The sequence below is a fragment of the Carcharodon carcharias genome, chromosome 2 (assembly GCF_017639515.1).
Source record: "Carcharodon carcharias isolate sCarCar2 chromosome 2, sCarCar2.pri, whole genome shotgun sequence".
Classification (NCBI taxonomy): Eukaryota; Metazoa; Chordata; class Chondrichthyes; order Lamniformes; family Lamnidae; genus Carcharodon; species Carcharodon carcharias.
In genome coordinates this window covers 165,643,268-165,659,960 of record NC_054468.1, presented here as the reverse complement: position 1 = coordinate 165,659,960, position 16,693 = coordinate 165,643,268, and the positions used below count along the sequence as shown (strand labels likewise).

The following is a 16,693-nucleotide window of genomic DNA, read 5'->3' as shown; positions in this document are numbered from 1 at the left end:
GAGATAGGAACAAAGTGAATGTTTCTGATCTGGGATTCATCAGAGCTGGGAAAAGTTAGAAATGTAATAGGTTTTGAGCAATTGAAGAGGGGGGTAGAAAGGGAAAAAGAACAAAGGAGAAGCATTAATTGGGCAGAAAGCAAGAAAATTAAATGACAAATGGTTTCATGCTGCAAAAGCAAAAAGAGTGGTAATGGGGCAAATAAATAAACAAAGGATTTGCCCAGAGGAGGAGTGAATGGCAGGATCCCAAATAGATTCCTTCGGGGGCTGATGAAGTGGAAGGTGGGGGCAAAGCTATCTACCAATATTCGTTATTAGTCACTCCTAAGTTCCAAAGTTCCAGGACTGCTCTAGGATCTAGGGAATTTTGGAAAATCATAACAACTGTATTCATTATCTATAATTCCCCTACCTTCATCACTCCCACCCCTCAACCTCACCACTCACCACCACCATCACCACCCCGCCCCCACCTCTTCCTTTCCCTGACAGGGGAATGAGGTATTCAGTATTCAAGATCCTGAGGGGTATGGACAGGGTAAATAGTGAGAAACTGTTCCCACTGAAGAGAGCATCAAGGACGAGAGGTCACAGATTCAAAATATTTGGCAAAAGGAATAAATGTGATGTGAGGAAAAATATTTTCACCCAGAGGGTGGTTGGAGTCTGGAACAAACTACATGAGAGGCTGGTGGAGGCAGGTTCGATTGAGATATTCAGAAGGGAATTGGATTGCTACCTGAAAGGAGAGACTGTGGAAGGTTACGGAGATAAGGCAGGGGAGTGGGACTAGGTGGAATGCTCTTTCAAAGTGCCAGTGAAGACTCGATGGGTTGAATGGCCTCCTGCTGCACTGTAAGTATACTGTGATACTATGGCTATCTCTTTTAGAACCGTATCATGGTTCTGGGAGGGAGAGAAAGGGATGAAAGGAGAAGCGCGTGAAATAGAATGAACATAGTCAAATGCCCTGTTAAACATGGTGGGGTAAATCCTCGGTTGGGGAAAAGTGGGGATATATTGAAGGTCCTATTACAGAATGTTGCATTGTCCGAACAGATGTGGGTAGAGTTAATGGCGAATATCACTTGTGTTGCTACTGCGTAATAGCAATATGGAACAGCTAGCTTCATCTCTTGCTCAATTTATTTTTAAAGTTAGCAAAATGGTGCATTCTCGATGGCAATGCCTCTACCAATCAGGGTCCACTTGCCAACCAATCAGCACTCTCTTTTCGTGCAATATAAATTATTGTTCCCTTTACTAATGGTATTCTTGCAAAACTGTCCTGATGAGTGCAAGATAAAAAGCTTCAACAGCATGTCTCTTTTTTCAGCAATACTCAAATATCTATTCAAGAAGTGCAGATAATGATGACCTTGTAAATTTGGATGATCCCAACTGGTGGAGTAGGCACTGCCTATTTTGGAAGTTGGAGTAGGCAAAGGCAGCTTTCTGAGGTGTAACTCCCTGGCTGTGAAAGCATACAATGGCAGCTCTGCCAGGCAGGCCATTCCTACAATTCAAAAAAATATGAGCAGCTTTGCAAGGCAGGCTTTGCTTTATTGTTCAAAAAGATAATGATACCTAGTTATAGCCATATTCATCGCCTTGAATCCAGAGTCTAATTTTAACACCAATATATAGCAAGTTAAACAGGCAGTTGAATGATATTACTCAAGCCAAGTATTACTGTTGGAACAACAGTTTCCTGGGTAGAATATAATTAGAGCATTATAAGCCATTAGAGCCTTAGTGCAAAGTGTAAGGAATTAAATATTAATGGATAAACTATCCATAGAGGTGAAGGTCTTCCATTATTACCTTATTAATACCCAATTGTCACCGTCAATTTTTACAATGCGTGTGATAGCTGTGATGTGAGGATAGAGTGAGTGATTAAGATTTGAGTCAGTGAGGTTAAGACAGAAAGAGTGACAATGGGACTAATTCTATCTTCTGCATAAAGCCCTGTTTAGTCTTCAGGCACCACAGCCATGTGCTACAATGAACCACATAAGCCTTGTTTCTCATCAAGACTGTAACCAATCATTGAAATCTGGTACATCTTTCCATTTATATTGATTCAGGCCTAAAATTGCTGAGATCCTCCAATCCTCTATTAGAAATGCAGCAAGATGGGGCTCCCCACTGACAGCAAATCACACCTTTGGCCAACGCCCAAGATCCATGAAACAAAGGCATTTTAATATTCAGAAAATGGGTGCCCTACCTGAGAAGAAACAACAGAGGTTCCTGCCCTGTTGACGAGCTAGAAAATCAGAATAACACCTGCTACAACAGTAGAGCAGAGCAAGGCGAAGAGGTAATTTGCCAGATTTTAATGTCTCCAAGCTTGAAATGAATAAGAAGGAGTCAAAAGGTGATCACTGGGATCAATCACCTTTCACTTTTCACATTACTGGGGTCTCTCGTTAGCACATAAGGGACCCACAGCAATTCTCAGCAGGCATGGCTTTTATTGGGCCTAAGCACAGCATATTGCCCAAAATTCCTGGGGTAGCATAGCAATGCATCCAAGTACATTTTCAAAGCCAAATATGGATATAAAGGATAGGGCAGGTGAAGAATATGTCTCATCCACAATCCAATCAAAATTTAGATTGGAGCATTTTGGATGAAAACTGAATGGATCTAGATTCCACTCAAATTCTTCACCCTTCCCCTTTTCCACAGGAATCTTGGGTTTCACTCCCTCTCATTCAAGTAATTTTGGTTCAGTGTTTCAACTGGCAGGTTACTGAAGATTTAAATCTGTGAATTCTTGCCACCAATGAGCATTATTGAGAAAATCAGAGTGCTTCTTAAATTCAAGTACAGAATTTTTAAATATTGCATGGATCAAAAATACAGACAAAATGTCTGGTGCTCTAATAGCAGACAGTTTTGGATCAAATATACAATTTGCAATTGTCTCCAGTCTATTTTCTGTGCAATATATTAGAATGTTGAATGCAGTTATGGATAAAGTCCAATTATGGTAGTGATTTAAATGATCTTTTAAGGGTGTGAAGGATTGAAATTGGACTTTTGGGGAAAGGTTTAGTGATTTTTTTTTATTCTTGAAATCTTCTGTGCTGTCAGAGAGCCTCAATGTTAGCTACCATAATGCAGGCAGGAGAGGGTTAAAAATTTTAAAATGGGTAATGTGTTCGCACATACCACATACACACCTGTAGCTGTCTTTACAGTTTCAAGGAGCCTGAGTGTCCCATCAGAGAAAAGCAGGACACTTCAATAACATATTTCAATCAGTCTCCCACAGTGCAATTAGGAGCCTGATTTCAATTTAACCATTACCATCCATGTCTTCCAGGATCAGGAAACCTACTGGCAGTGAAAAGAAGGAAGGAGCAGCCGGCTCAAGAAGGTGCATACATTTACAGCATTCTTTGTTGGCCAAGAGAAACAGGAGCGGTTCCATAGGCACCTCAAAGAAGCCTAAGGCCTCTGTTCTGTTGCTTGGGCCCCCTCCCTCAGCTCAGCATGATTCCCTACTGACCCTGATTTCTCCTGATCACTTATAGGGCCATACCCAAGGGTCGCTGACTTTCCTGCCTGGCAGCGGGTCATATCATTGCGGCAAGCTGCCAGGTGGCAAATGGGAGGACAAAATTACAGCTATCCTGCCATTAAATTTGGCTTTGATGAGTTTCCCTCAATCAATATCCCACTCCCCCACCGCCTCCCTGATTCCCTGTAAATATAGGGGCCTATGAATCAATGAAAAGGATTAAGATTGAGGTGGAGCTTAAGATTGGCAGCTGATATATATTTTAATCAATTTCAGATCTTAAACCTAATTCGCTAATTTGCATCCATCTTTATATTCCTTTATGAGGTGTTCGGTCGATATATTGGCCTCCTGCCTATGGTATATTTGGATTTATATGGAAATTTTATTTTTTTTAAAAGTTAAATTATTATTAATGCAGACTTTTTCATATTTACCTCAATTCCTCCATGTACTTCAGATTGGGCTCAGTGTTGCATTTTCATCCAAAATCTTAGTTGCATAAAGTAATTCCGCAGTAACTGGAACTATGAGGGATGTGTCACTTTGGCCTAAAAGGTTCTGTGACATTTTTACAACAAATGCATCAAATTAACTGCTGATTTAAGCAATGAAATTAAGAACCTCAGGGCTCAGACAGGCAGTAAGTTTCCCTTAGTATGCCAGCACTTTGCTCTAAATGTTGAGCACTACCTACATAAAGAACTATCCTGATATCAATTCTAAAGTTATCTTTTACTAATTTGAAGCTGTATCTCCTTGTCCTGGTTCCACCATTTAATTTAGAACAATATTCTGAATTAACTTTTTCTTTACCATTTACTATCTAATAGCTGTGAAATTGGGTTTCGTGCTACAGAAACCCTGAACTCAAAACTTGGCGGCCAGAACACTTCTGGCCATCTCCAGAGTGGCCCGTGCTGTGTGTACTGACTAATAGGGTGTTGGCACAGATGTGCTATGCAGGCACTGAAAACATGCAGAGTGGGTGGATCATGATGATTAACAGCCACTAACACTAATTTGGTGCATAATCTACTATCATGCAGGTCTGGTTAATGCCTTGTCTTAATTACCAACAGCTCAATATGTGCTCAGCTGTACAAGGGACTTCCCACGCTCAACTAGTGCTATTTAAAGAGTTAACAATCCAATTTCCAGTTGAGGTGCTTTCAACCTTCTTTTGCTGCTGCAGATTTTGGAAATACTGCATTGTGTGTTATAGGAGGAGGTTTGCAAACTTTTTGGACTTACAAGGGAATGATACTGGATCTTGACAAGGAGGTCAGGGAAGTTCGTTGGCCTCGAAGGAGAAAGTCTGCTTTAGTAATGAGAGCTGTACTTATCTTGGATTACAGCATGATTTGCACCTGAAGCACTGGCAGCAGAGAGGGGAGGTGGTGAGCAGAGGGACAAAGGGGAGCAGGGTTCTCAATAGAAAGATCTTCAGGGAGCACTTCTCCTATCTCCAGCTCTGCCAGGAGAAGTCTCTGAGGTGCCTGCCTTTCATCAAAAGAGGATGGCCAAAGGTTGGAAAGTGGGATTTTGAAAGTGAAGCTGCAAGTGAATTGGGAGAGAGCGTTTTCAGGGACGGACGCAGCTACATTTAGGGTTGGCTAGGGAAAGGGGGATGTGGGTGAAGATTGATTCAGGACGGGACCAGGAATGGCCTCATCTGTGATTGGCATGAAGGGAGTAGTGAGGCCACATGAGATGGCATGGTCAAGAGGGTAGCTGTCAATATGGGTTGGGGGAGCAGTAATTGAAGGTATAGCCTTTCCTATTGCCTATCAGAGGTCACGTGATTGTTTTTGGAGACTCCAACTGCATGGGTCTTGGAGACTAAGCACGGGCCGCAGGTAATCTGGGGGCGTGGCTTTCTAGTCAAGGGCCTGGTTCAAGCATGTTGCTTCTGAAAATCTGTCTGTAATAAAGTTACCTGTTTCAAACAGAAACCTGTCCAGTATGTAAAGTCATTGCATTTGGCAACGAGGGTAAAATAGCTCCAATGCTGCACCTCGCCTTGCGAATGTGAGTATATCAGATCTTAAGAAAAAAGAAAAATATACTCACCAGTCATGTCACTCTTCAGCAGAACTGACATTGTCCAGGTCTTGCTGCACTTGGACATGGACTGCTTCAGTATCTGAGCAGACGTGCATAGTGCTGAACATTGTGCAATCATCAGTGAACATTCCCACTACCCTGAGGAACTCCTGCAGGAATTAACCAAGGCTCCTTCGACAGCACCTTCCAAATCCACAACCAGTACCATTTAGAAGGACAAGGGCAGCAGATAGATGGGAACACCACCACCTGGAAGTTCCCCTCCAAGTCACTCATCATCCTGACTTGGAAATATATCGCCGTTCCCTCACTGTTGCTGAGTCAAAATGATGGAACTCCCTTCCTAACAGCACTGTGGGTGTACCTACACTACATGGACTGCAGCAGTTCAAGAAGGCAGCTCACCACCACCTTCTTAAGGGCAATTAGGGATGGACAATAAATGCTGACCCAGCCAGTGAAGCCCACATCCCATGAAAGAATTTTTTTAAAAATCGATCCCTATGACGTGAATTTGGAAGACTGGAGCCAGTATGTAGGGTGCCTTGGAGGCAGAATACCATTATTGCCTTAAGAAAGGTCACATAATAAAGCAATGCAGGGCAGAATCAAAACAGCTCATAAGGCAGCAGACCAACAGGATTGAATTTAATGATATAACAGAACCTGAAGCTGCCGATACCAACATCTATTCCCTGTACAATGTCACAGCAGTAAAAACTGAACCTATAACCGTCATAATCCAAGTGTATGGGAAGCCACTAATAATGGAGGTAGATCTGGGAGTCTCAACCAAAGTGGTGGGAGAGCACACGTTTAAATACCTAAATAAAGGTTCCCTGCCACTGAATCTTGAACAAACAATGGCTCAATTGAAGACATATACTGGAGAATCCATACAGGTAAAGGGCATCGCCACAGTAACTGTGTCCTATAGGCAACAGACAGCCCAGCTTCCAGGCACAGGTGAAGGACCGAGTCTTGTGGGCCAAGACTGGCTACAAAAAATTAAGCTCAATTGGTCTGAAATATTTCACATGAGAACAGGAGTTCCTGAACCGTTAAGGGAATATGACAATGCAGTTCAGGGTGAGTTAGGAGAATTGAAGGACCTTCACATGATGCAGGATCCCTCAGGTCAGAATTGATTCCTCTGGAAAATCATAGGCCTGAATTTTACCCTTGGCGGGTGCACGCAATCAGCAAGCCCCGGACCAGTCAGGAAACAGGCCCCCACCCAAGACCAGTCCATGACAGCGATTTAACATTGATGGGCCAATTAAGGCCCGCCTAGATGAAAAGCTTTTTCCCAATGGTCGGGCAGGGCCGGGAGGGGGCCTGTTGGGCACCGGGTCCAATGGCAACCGAGCGGGTGGTTTAAAAATGGCACAGGCAGCTCCTTGAAGGCTGCCAGGGAAGAACATATCTTCTGCGTTCTGGAGACCAAAGCTATGGCCTCAACTGAGGCTGGAGATGCCAGATGGTAGGGCAGGTCAGATGGGCACTCAGCTGCCCGGTTTTCAGATGAATGCCTTGTGGTCCTCCTGAAGGAGCTGACTGCCAGGAGGGACACCCTCATCCCCAGAGGTGGAAGGAGGAGGCCACCGCACCTGACAAAAAAAGTTGGGAGGAGGGGGCAGTCGAGGTCAGCAGCCACAACGTTGTGTGGCACAAATGGGTACAGCGCTGCAAAAGGTTCAATGACCTGCTGCACTCGGGAAGGGTGAGTACCATATTAGCATGGATCAGTGTGGTGAAGTGTTAAGGGCTGGCTGCTCCCCGTGGTGATCGGAAGTGTTAGAGTCTGAGTATCAACTGGCAATGATGCCAGAGCTGGCCAAGGGGGTGAGCCCTGGCTGATTGGACTAAGTGCCTTGCTGCTCAAGGGCCATTACTCAGATGTGCCCTGCAAGGTGTTCCTCAGCTGGGGTTGGCCAGGCTGCAATGGCGCTGCAGGTAGGGTATGGACTAATCAATGCTCCTCTGTCCTTTCAGGAGAAGATGAGCGATAACCAAATTGAGAGGTCACGGACAGGTGGAGGCCCCCCAAACTTCCTAATCTTGACGAGATTTGAGCAGGACACCTTGGAGCTGGAGAGGCGACATGCACCTCAGTCAACCGGCTGCAGAGAGTCTGGGGTGCCAGACGAAGGTAGGAAGCAGTGCACGGAGGTGAGAGTTTCCAATTGTTCAAACATTCTTGTGTAGTCTCATCATTAATGGGAGCCTCAAAACTGGATTCCCCATTGGTCATTGAAAGATGATGGCACCATGATGCAGATCTCCATTGTCTCACCAGGACGCCTGGCATGCACAGTGACAGTGTGATGACTTAAACTAATGACATGTCATTGTTCTCCCTTAGATTCACCGGCAGTTACTTGTCGCAGGACCCCAAAGAGCCACCCCTGATGCCAGAGGATGGCCAGGCTTCAGATGCACCTGCATCACACCCGGTCTCTGAACAAGGCACCAGCGCGGATACCAGCACCTTGGTGGGCATTAGATCTTCGGCTAGAATATCGGAGCACAGCAGTGAGGGCACATCACACTCCGAGGAAGAGGCGGAGACAAAGAGTACCCAGAGCACCAGCAGTCGAGGACTGCTGGAGACCAGGACGATGCTGAGTCGAAGGCAGATGATGAGCCTCTGGAGTTGTCCGTTAGGCAGCAGATGCTGGATGTTCAGCGGGATGTGCAGGAGGGTCTACCGGAGATCAATGAGGGTATGTATGCCATGGTCTCTATTGTGGAGGAGTTCATGTGGAACCTAAGCAGTTGACCCTCATGACCGAGTACACTGCCTCCTCCATTGAGAGAGTGGTGACTCTCATGGGAGGCAGCTCCAGGGACAGAATCAGGGGTTCCTGGGATTGTGCTCGTCCCTGAAAGACCTCAGGTAGTCAGTGCCAGTGTGGGAGATGGATGTGGCACCCAGTATCCCAGCTAAATGCCTGTCCATCAATGGTGAGCAGGGAGGTCCAGAGCAACCTCACGTTGGCCCATGAGCTGCTTGTCATCTCTGTGGGCTCCTCTCAGGCACCCTGGATGATGGCAGCAGCTCCTCCACCCCTATGCCAGTGAGTGTGGTATCTAATGAGCCAGCGATGGCTGGGGAGATGCCAGCCATGGAACTGGCCACTCCCTCCCAGTTGGGGCCAGCACAGGTTCCACTGGCCAGAGGACACCTGCCAAGGAGATCAAGGCTAACAAGACAGCAGAGTCAGCAGGCTGCCTCCAATGCCACTGCCAGCAAGGGGGGTGTGGGGCGGAGTTGTGCCAAGACGCAGCACTCATAAATGTAGGTTTAAACCACCATGAGCACAAGAGGGACTGGTCACAGGTCACCTTCTGTTCTTTAATGTTTTGTTTATGTTTACTGGTGTAGAAATGAACACCAGAGATGGAAATATTACTTTGTTCTGATTGTGAAAATTACATAAATTTTGTTTTTGTTGTAATGGCCTGAGTATGCTTCACCTTTTTTTTTAGTACAGGGTACACCAGTATGTAATGCTGGACATGAGTGGCTCTAAACCTTATTGCACAGGCACTGAGTGGACTTTGAGTTCAAATGAAAGGGTCATTTCAGACACCCAGGATGGAGGCAGCAGCCCTGGCATGAGGTGGAAGCAGATCTTTGGTAGCCTAACTGAAGGAGCATTGGATCAAGGAGCTCTTGGTGTCCCTGCCTCCCTGAAGGAGACAGAGGTCTGCCTCCACACCCTCAAAATTCTCCTCACCGTGCTCCTGTTCTGATTCACGACTGAATTTATCCTCCGTGATCTGTGGACCTGCGTCAAGATCCTCTTCCTCCAGTGAGTCCCCCCCTTGCCAGTGCCAGATTGTGGAGAGTGCAGCACGGAACCCTGAACAGTCTAGGCATCAGGAACACATCTTCAGAATATCTAAGGTCCTTTCTTTCAGCGACCATGTGGAGGCATGACACCTGTTATAATGCTGCTCTGCCTCTGTTCTTGGGTGGCAGAGAGGCATCATAAGCCACCTTTTTAACAGGTAGCCCTTGTCACCCAGCAGCCAGCCAGTCGGGCCAGGGCACTGAAGACCCCCGGCACTTTGGAGTCTCTCAGGATAAAAGCATCATGGGAGCTGCCAGTACTTTGCACAGACCTGTAGTCACACATTATCTGGACATTTAGCGAGTGGAATCCCCTCCTGTTGACGAAGGCACCCGACTGATCTGCTGGCGCCTTGATGGCCACATGTGTGCAGTCGATTGCACCCTGGATGTGGGAGGATCCAGCAATCGCTGTAAAGACTCTGGCTCACACAGCTTGGCTGGCCTCATCCGCACGGTAAAGAATAAAGATCAGTACCCACCCGAACAGCGATTCTGTCACCAGCTTGACACAACTGTGGACAGCTGATTAGGACACTCCACAAAGATCCCACACAGACCCATGGAAAGATCCAGAGGCATTGAAGTTGAGGGCCACTGTGACCTTCAGAGCCACTGGCATGGAGTTTCCACTTGCACAGTCAGAGCTGATCTCAGGCCCAATCATATGACAAATGGAGGTCACAGTCTCCATGGAGAGGTAGCGCCTCCTTCAGCATTGCACCTTGGACATATTGAGGTAGCTGCCTGTAAACACTGGCAGCAGGATAGTGGCGTCTTCTGCAGCCCCTTCCACCTTGGACTTCCTACTGGCCCTGCCCCCCTTGTGCCTGCACCTCTCCGCCCACAGGTCCATCCCCTGGAAGCTGCATTCGGACACCTGGACTCCCCTCTGTTCTGCCCCTCTCTTCCTCCTCAGAGGAGGTGCCTCCAGTGGAGGCCACAATCCCCAGGCTTACCAGGCTTACAAAAGGCTGTCAAATACCTGGAAGGGTTCACGTGGTCAAAATCCTCCAGGGGCCGTGGACACAATAATGAATCCTGAAATGAAGCCTGGAAATGCTAAGATAAGAATAAAGCTTAGGACAGAGATGAAGCAGTCAAGTTGAAATAAGCAACCAGCAGCAACCTATCTTCTAAACTCCTCACTACTCACAATGGCAACACTGCTGGCCCTTTTTATCCCGCCCTTGGATGATGAGGTTTTGCAAATGTGGGCTGCCCGCCTGCCCATGCAATGAGCGCAAAATTGCACAGGCAACGTAAGATCTGGATCAATAGGGTTTTTAATGGCCTTAAGTGGCCTTTTAATTGACAGGGGGCGCAGCTCCAACACATGAGCGTGCCCACCAACCTGAAGATTGCACGCAAGTGGGATGACGTCAGGATGCTCGCCCTGCGTCTTCTTGTGCTATTTTACACCCAATCGGGTCGGGCGTGTGCCCACCTGCCTGCAAGGTGTAAAATTCTGCCCCTAAAGAGAAACAAAATGAATTTAGTGCCACTCTGGACAAACTGAAGAAACAGTTGGCAGAGAAGACTCAACAATGTTCAATGTTCCAGGAAGAAGCCAAGGGACACAAGAAAGAGGCTGAAGAACTGAAGAATCAGCTGAATGAAACAAAAGAGGCATTGGAACTTTCCAAGATGTGAGTGAATAATGAAGCCATGGGTAGCTCAACTACCAAACTGAACCAAGTTAAGATTTCACCAGAGAGATATTTGACCGATTGTGAAATCAAAATAAAGAACAAGACAAAACTCTGTGACAAACAGAAGAAGAAAAGACAGGATCAGATCTGAAAGGCCTTATGCCTATCTCTCTGTAGCCAAGAAGGGTTATTCACAATTAGAAAAGGAAGGTTTATCAATGATATTCGGAGTGAAGAAATTCCACCAGTACCTTCATAAACAACATTTCACCATAGTGTCGGACGATAAACCATTAATGGGTTTATTCAGTGAGAATAAAGCCTTTCGGCCAATAGCCTCAGCAAGAATTCAATGTTGGGTTTTGATACTAACTGTGTATGAGTATAGCTTTATGCACCATCCTGGCTATCATATTGCAAATGCGGACGCACTCAGTCATCTCTCATTATCAGATAGCATTGTACATGCTCCAGTGCCACAAAGAGTGGTGCTTGTACTGAATTTCTTGGATTCTTTGCCTGTGTGCACGAAGCAAATTAGGAATTTTATGAACAGAGATCCAATTTTGTCAAAAGTCCAAGTCCTTGTATTGCAACGCTGGTCAAATTTGCATTTATCTGAAAAAATGAGACCATTCCATGCCCGAAAAACAGAGTTAAGTTCTCAAGATGGAATCTTGTTGTGGGGATCAAGAGTCATCGCTCCTTCGCAAGGAAGAGAACCACTCTTGACAGAGCTTCACAGTGCACATCCAGGCACATGGAAGATGAAGATGCTTGCGCGAAGCAATGTCTGGTAGCCAGACATAGGCAGTGACATTTGAAAGCATGGTCAAGCACAGTCTCCAGTGTCAGCAACAACAGAAGTTTCCTGTTTCAGCTCCACTGCATCTGCGGGAGTGGCCTGGTCGACCCTGGGTTAGACTACACATTGATTATGTAGGACCATTCTTCAGTACCATGTTTTTATTGATCATAGATGTGCATCCTAAATGTATGGATGTGTATGAAGTCAGATCACTAACAACGAGTGCAACTATTGAAAAGCTGTGTCAATGTTTTAATATACATGACCTACCAGAAGGCATTGTTTCAGATAATGGTACTATCTTTACCAGTACAGAGTTTCAAAAATTCATGAGTTTAAGTGGAATCAGACATATTAAAACAGCACCATATCACCCTTCAACAAATGGGTTAGCTGAAAGAGATGTGCAAACTTTCAAATCAGGAATGACGAGGTTATCCGAAGGTACTCTAAAAACTCGACTTTCCCACCTTCTTCTCAATTATTGTATAGTGCATCATTCAACCATTGGTTCACCGCCGTCTGAATTATTGATGACATGCCGCCTATGTATAAGGTTAAGACTGGTGTTTCCAAACTTAGAGGGGAAGGTAGAGAAGAATCAGGGTAATTGTTACAGACTTGACTTTCCAGACAAGTTTCTCATAAGAAACATTAAACTTTATTTACAGGGCTTTAGCAGCAATTACATGCTTCCATTAAGCACTTCAACTAGACACCAGCTCCACTCTTAAGGTTCCCCGTGCTTAGGGCTGATTCACTCACACTGGCATGTGATATTGAACAGTAGAATAAGTCTTAAAGCTACAGTAACTACATTCCTTGAAGCTACAGTTACTACATTCCTTAAAGGGGAGGTGTCACAAGTTAGCACCAATTCTTTTGTCAGGTCCTAGTGTACTAATAAGTTCAAAGAGTGCAAGTGCTGGCTAACTTTTGTGAAGGTTTCTTCTTGAGGTGACTTCCAAGACCAATGTTGGTTTTTCTTTAATAATGAGTGCAGATGGGTTAGGACCGTTGCTAAATTGGGTAGGAATTGGCCATAAAAATTTACCATACCCAAGAATAACTTGAGCTCTGAGACATTTGTAGGTGAAGGTGCTTCCTTAATAGCTTTAACTTTTTCTTCTATCGGGTCTAACCCTTGGGCATCCGTCCAGTGGCCCAGGTAAACAATTTCACTTGCCTAAAGGTACATTTTTCCTTTTTCAAGTGCACCCCTGCTTCCAAGAATCATTTTAAGACTCCTTCCAAGTTAGCCAAGTGTTCCACTTCTGTGAACCCAGTTATTAGGACATCATCCTGGTGGACCACATCTCGAGGTAGTCCTTATAGAAAGCTCTCCATCATCCTCTGGAAAATCATGCAGGCCAAAGAAATACTGAAAGGCAGACACGTGTATTGATACAACCCTTTGTGTGTGTATGGCTACAAATCCTCTGGATGTATCATACAGTTCCAGCTGCTGATATGCGTGACTCATATCTAATTTAGTGTAAGTTCTCTGTCCTGCTAATTTGGCATACAGATCATCATCAATCCTGGGGATAGGGTACTTGTCCGATTTGGCAGCCTTATTACTGTTACTATGTGATCCCCACAGAAATCATCCAGTTTCAAGACAGGAACTATGGGTACTGCCTATTCCAAAAATTGAATCAGCTGAACAATATCCAGCTTCTCTAAACAGTTTAATTTGGTGCCAACTTCTCCCTCAGGGCATAAGGCACAGGCCTGGCTTTAAAAAAATGAGTTGCTTCAGAGTCAACATAGATCCAATCCAGCAGGCCCTTGATTTTCCTTAGTTCCTCTCAAAAGACATTGTCATATTTCTTTAGCAGCTCTGGCAGTACTCCAGCTCTCAGCTGGGAAATTTCAGAACAATTTAGTTTAATTTCTTTTAACCAATCATGACCTAGAAGGCTTGGTCATTCACCTTCCACTACAATCACAGGGAACTGTGCTGTCTGGTGCTGGTAATAAACAGTGTACAGTGGTAATACCTTTCACTTGTATGTCTTCACTAGTATACGTTTTCAATTTGGTTGAAGTCTACTCCATATTCAATTGTTGCATACCCTTGTTTACATATTTGAATGTGTGTTCCCCCACTACAATGGTTGATGCATCGGTATCCGCTCCCTTAAAGGTTTTCCATTGACATGCAGAGTAACAATGATTGGCTCTGTTTTTCCCTACTTTCACATTAAATAAAGAATAAACATTGGAATTAGTGGTTCTTCCATATTATGTACTTCAATCGGTTTAATTTGCTGCCTGGGAGTCTGTCTCAATCTTGCATTACATTGCTTCAGTATGTGACCTCTTTCACAACAATAATGACATTCCACCTCTTTAAAACGGCAAGTTTCAGGGATACAATTACTTTTACATCAGTAACAATTCATTTTCAGATTTGCTGCTGAGCTGTTTCCTGTATATTTTGTAAATTTTCGGGTAGCAGGGACTATCTTCCGCCTTGCAATGACTCCCTGGTTTTCGCACATCCAGCAGTCTGTTCCCGCCCCAACTGGAAGATACCACCATTTTGTACACCATGTAAGGCCTTCAAATCCCGCTTGGCACTTTCCATCACAAGCGCTATTTCCAATGCTCTTTTAACATCGATATTTATTTAAGCTAATAGTCATTGTTGAATGGCATCATCATGCACACCGCAGACCAAACGATCCCATAACATATCATTTAGGGTCTCCCCGAAGTCACAATATTCAGTTAGCTGTTTCAACTTCACTACATATGTTGCTATGGTCTCCCCTGGGAGTCTTACTCTTGAATTAAATTTGAACCTCTGCATATTTACAGAGGGTTTGGGTTGAAAATGACCTTCTACAAGATCTACCAATTTGCTGAAGGCCTTCAAATCGGGAACATTCGGGGCCTTCAAACTACAGATTAAATTATAAATTTTACTTCCACAGATGCTTAGGAGAATTGCTTTCCTTTTTTCCTCCACTGTTATTTCTCTTGCTTGGAAAAAGAAACTGAGGCGTTCTATATATTGACTCCAATCCTCTGTGGATGAGTCGAAGTGGCCTATCCTGCCAAAAAGTGGCATACCTGGTGAGTATATTTTCCCTTTCTTCTGTTTAAAACAAAATACTCACATTCACTGGGCGCGGGAAGTGCCGGAATAAATTATCCTCATTGCCAGTTGTTATACACTTGACTTTCCAGACAGGTTTCTCATTAAAAAATTGAACTTTTTTTTTACAGAGCTTCAGCAGCAGTTACATGTTTCCATCAAGATCTACAACTCGACACCAACTCCACCCTTAAGGTTCTCTGCCCTGCAGGCTGATTTGTTCACACTGTCACGTGATACCACACAGTACAATGAGACTTAAAGCTACAGTCACTACATTCCTTAAAGTGACAGTTACTACGTCTTTAAAGCTACAGTGACTACAGTAATCCAAAATTGAATCACGAAATTCATAGCAAATCTCGAAGATTTACTGTAGGAGACACAGTTTTTGTGTGGAATTTTGGAATTGGACCTTGTTGAGTTCTTGATACAATTGTCTCAGGAACTTATCCCTTGTCCTTCCAGGTAGAAGTGGAAAACATGTGGATCATCTTAGGAATCGAGAGACTTTCCACCAACCTAGTTATTCTGCCTGTGATTAACATCGAACCATTAATCCCTGAGGTGACAGATTGACCTAGAATAGACATAACCGATATCTCTGTAGAGATGCCATACCCTGAACTGCCACTTTCTAATGGTTACCTGATGCTGCAGTTCCTGATCCAGTGGGAGAACCTCAATTGGTAAAGCTACGCTGGTCTAACCTAAAAAAGAAAGCACCTTGGAGACTTAGAGGAGAATTTTCCCAGGTCAGCAAGCCGGGTAGGGGCCCACTTGCCGATGCATAAAATGATGCACGGTGATGTCGGGGGTGCGCCCCGATGTCACCACGCGTCATTTCGATTTTAAGTTCAGTGGGCACGCACTCGAGTCAGCTGCGCGCTCGCTGAATTGTCAAAGGCCTATTAAGGCCTGTTTAAAACTAATTAAACCAATTAAATGAGCTGCCTGTCCAACCTTAGGGTTGGTGGGCAGGCAAAGAGCCCAGGCGGCCTTCACATTTTTCATGGAACCTCATCCACAGGTGGGATGAGGTTTCATAAAGTGTTTATAAATTAAATAAATTTTTAAATTAATGTTCCTTGACATTTCCCAGCTCATGTGACTCAGCGCTTCTGGGCGAGCGTAATGCTGGGCGGGCCTTAATTGGCCCACCGACGTAAAATGGCGGCATGCACCCAATCGGGGGCACCGATCGGGTTTGCGCTCGCTCCCACCCGCCCCCACACAACCCTCCCAGACAGGAGAATTCAGCCCTTAATCTTTAATCACCTGACTTGTATATATGTATATGTTGTGGGTAATTCAAATGTTCTCTGTAAATATGAAGTGTAAAAACTTAAAGGGAGATGAAATTTAGTAATTGAAGATGTAGCCTTTCCTACTGCCTATCAGGGATCAGGTGATTGTTCCTGGAGATTCTGACCAATGAGCCCTAAGCGTGGGTAATCCAGGTTGGGGTCGGGGCAGGGGGGTGGGGGCATGGCTTTCTAGTCGAGGACCTGGTTCAAGCACGTAGCTTCTGAAAATCTCTCTGTAATAAAGTTATCTGTTTCAAGTAGAAACCAGTCCGGTACGTCAGGTCGTTACAGGAAGTTTATCTGGAGGGTGAGATTAACGAAGGATATGAGCAGAGTGAACTCAGAGAAAGAGAGAG

The 16,693-nt window shown here is 44.9% G+C and overlaps 1 long non-coding RNA gene across 1 annotated transcript in view; it reads right to left on the bottom strand.

Moving 5' to 3' along the window:
* LOC121289583 overlaps positions 1–15,206 on the bottom strand; it is a 52,416-nt gene extending 37,210 nt beyond the window's left edge. The window contains exon 1 of the long non-coding RNA XR_005945611.1: positions 15,053–15,206. This is a non-coding gene — a long non-coding RNA (uncharacterized LOC121289583). The remainder of the gene's footprint in view (positions 1–15,052) is intronic.
* Between the last annotated feature and the right edge of the window lie 1,487 nt (positions 15,207–16,693).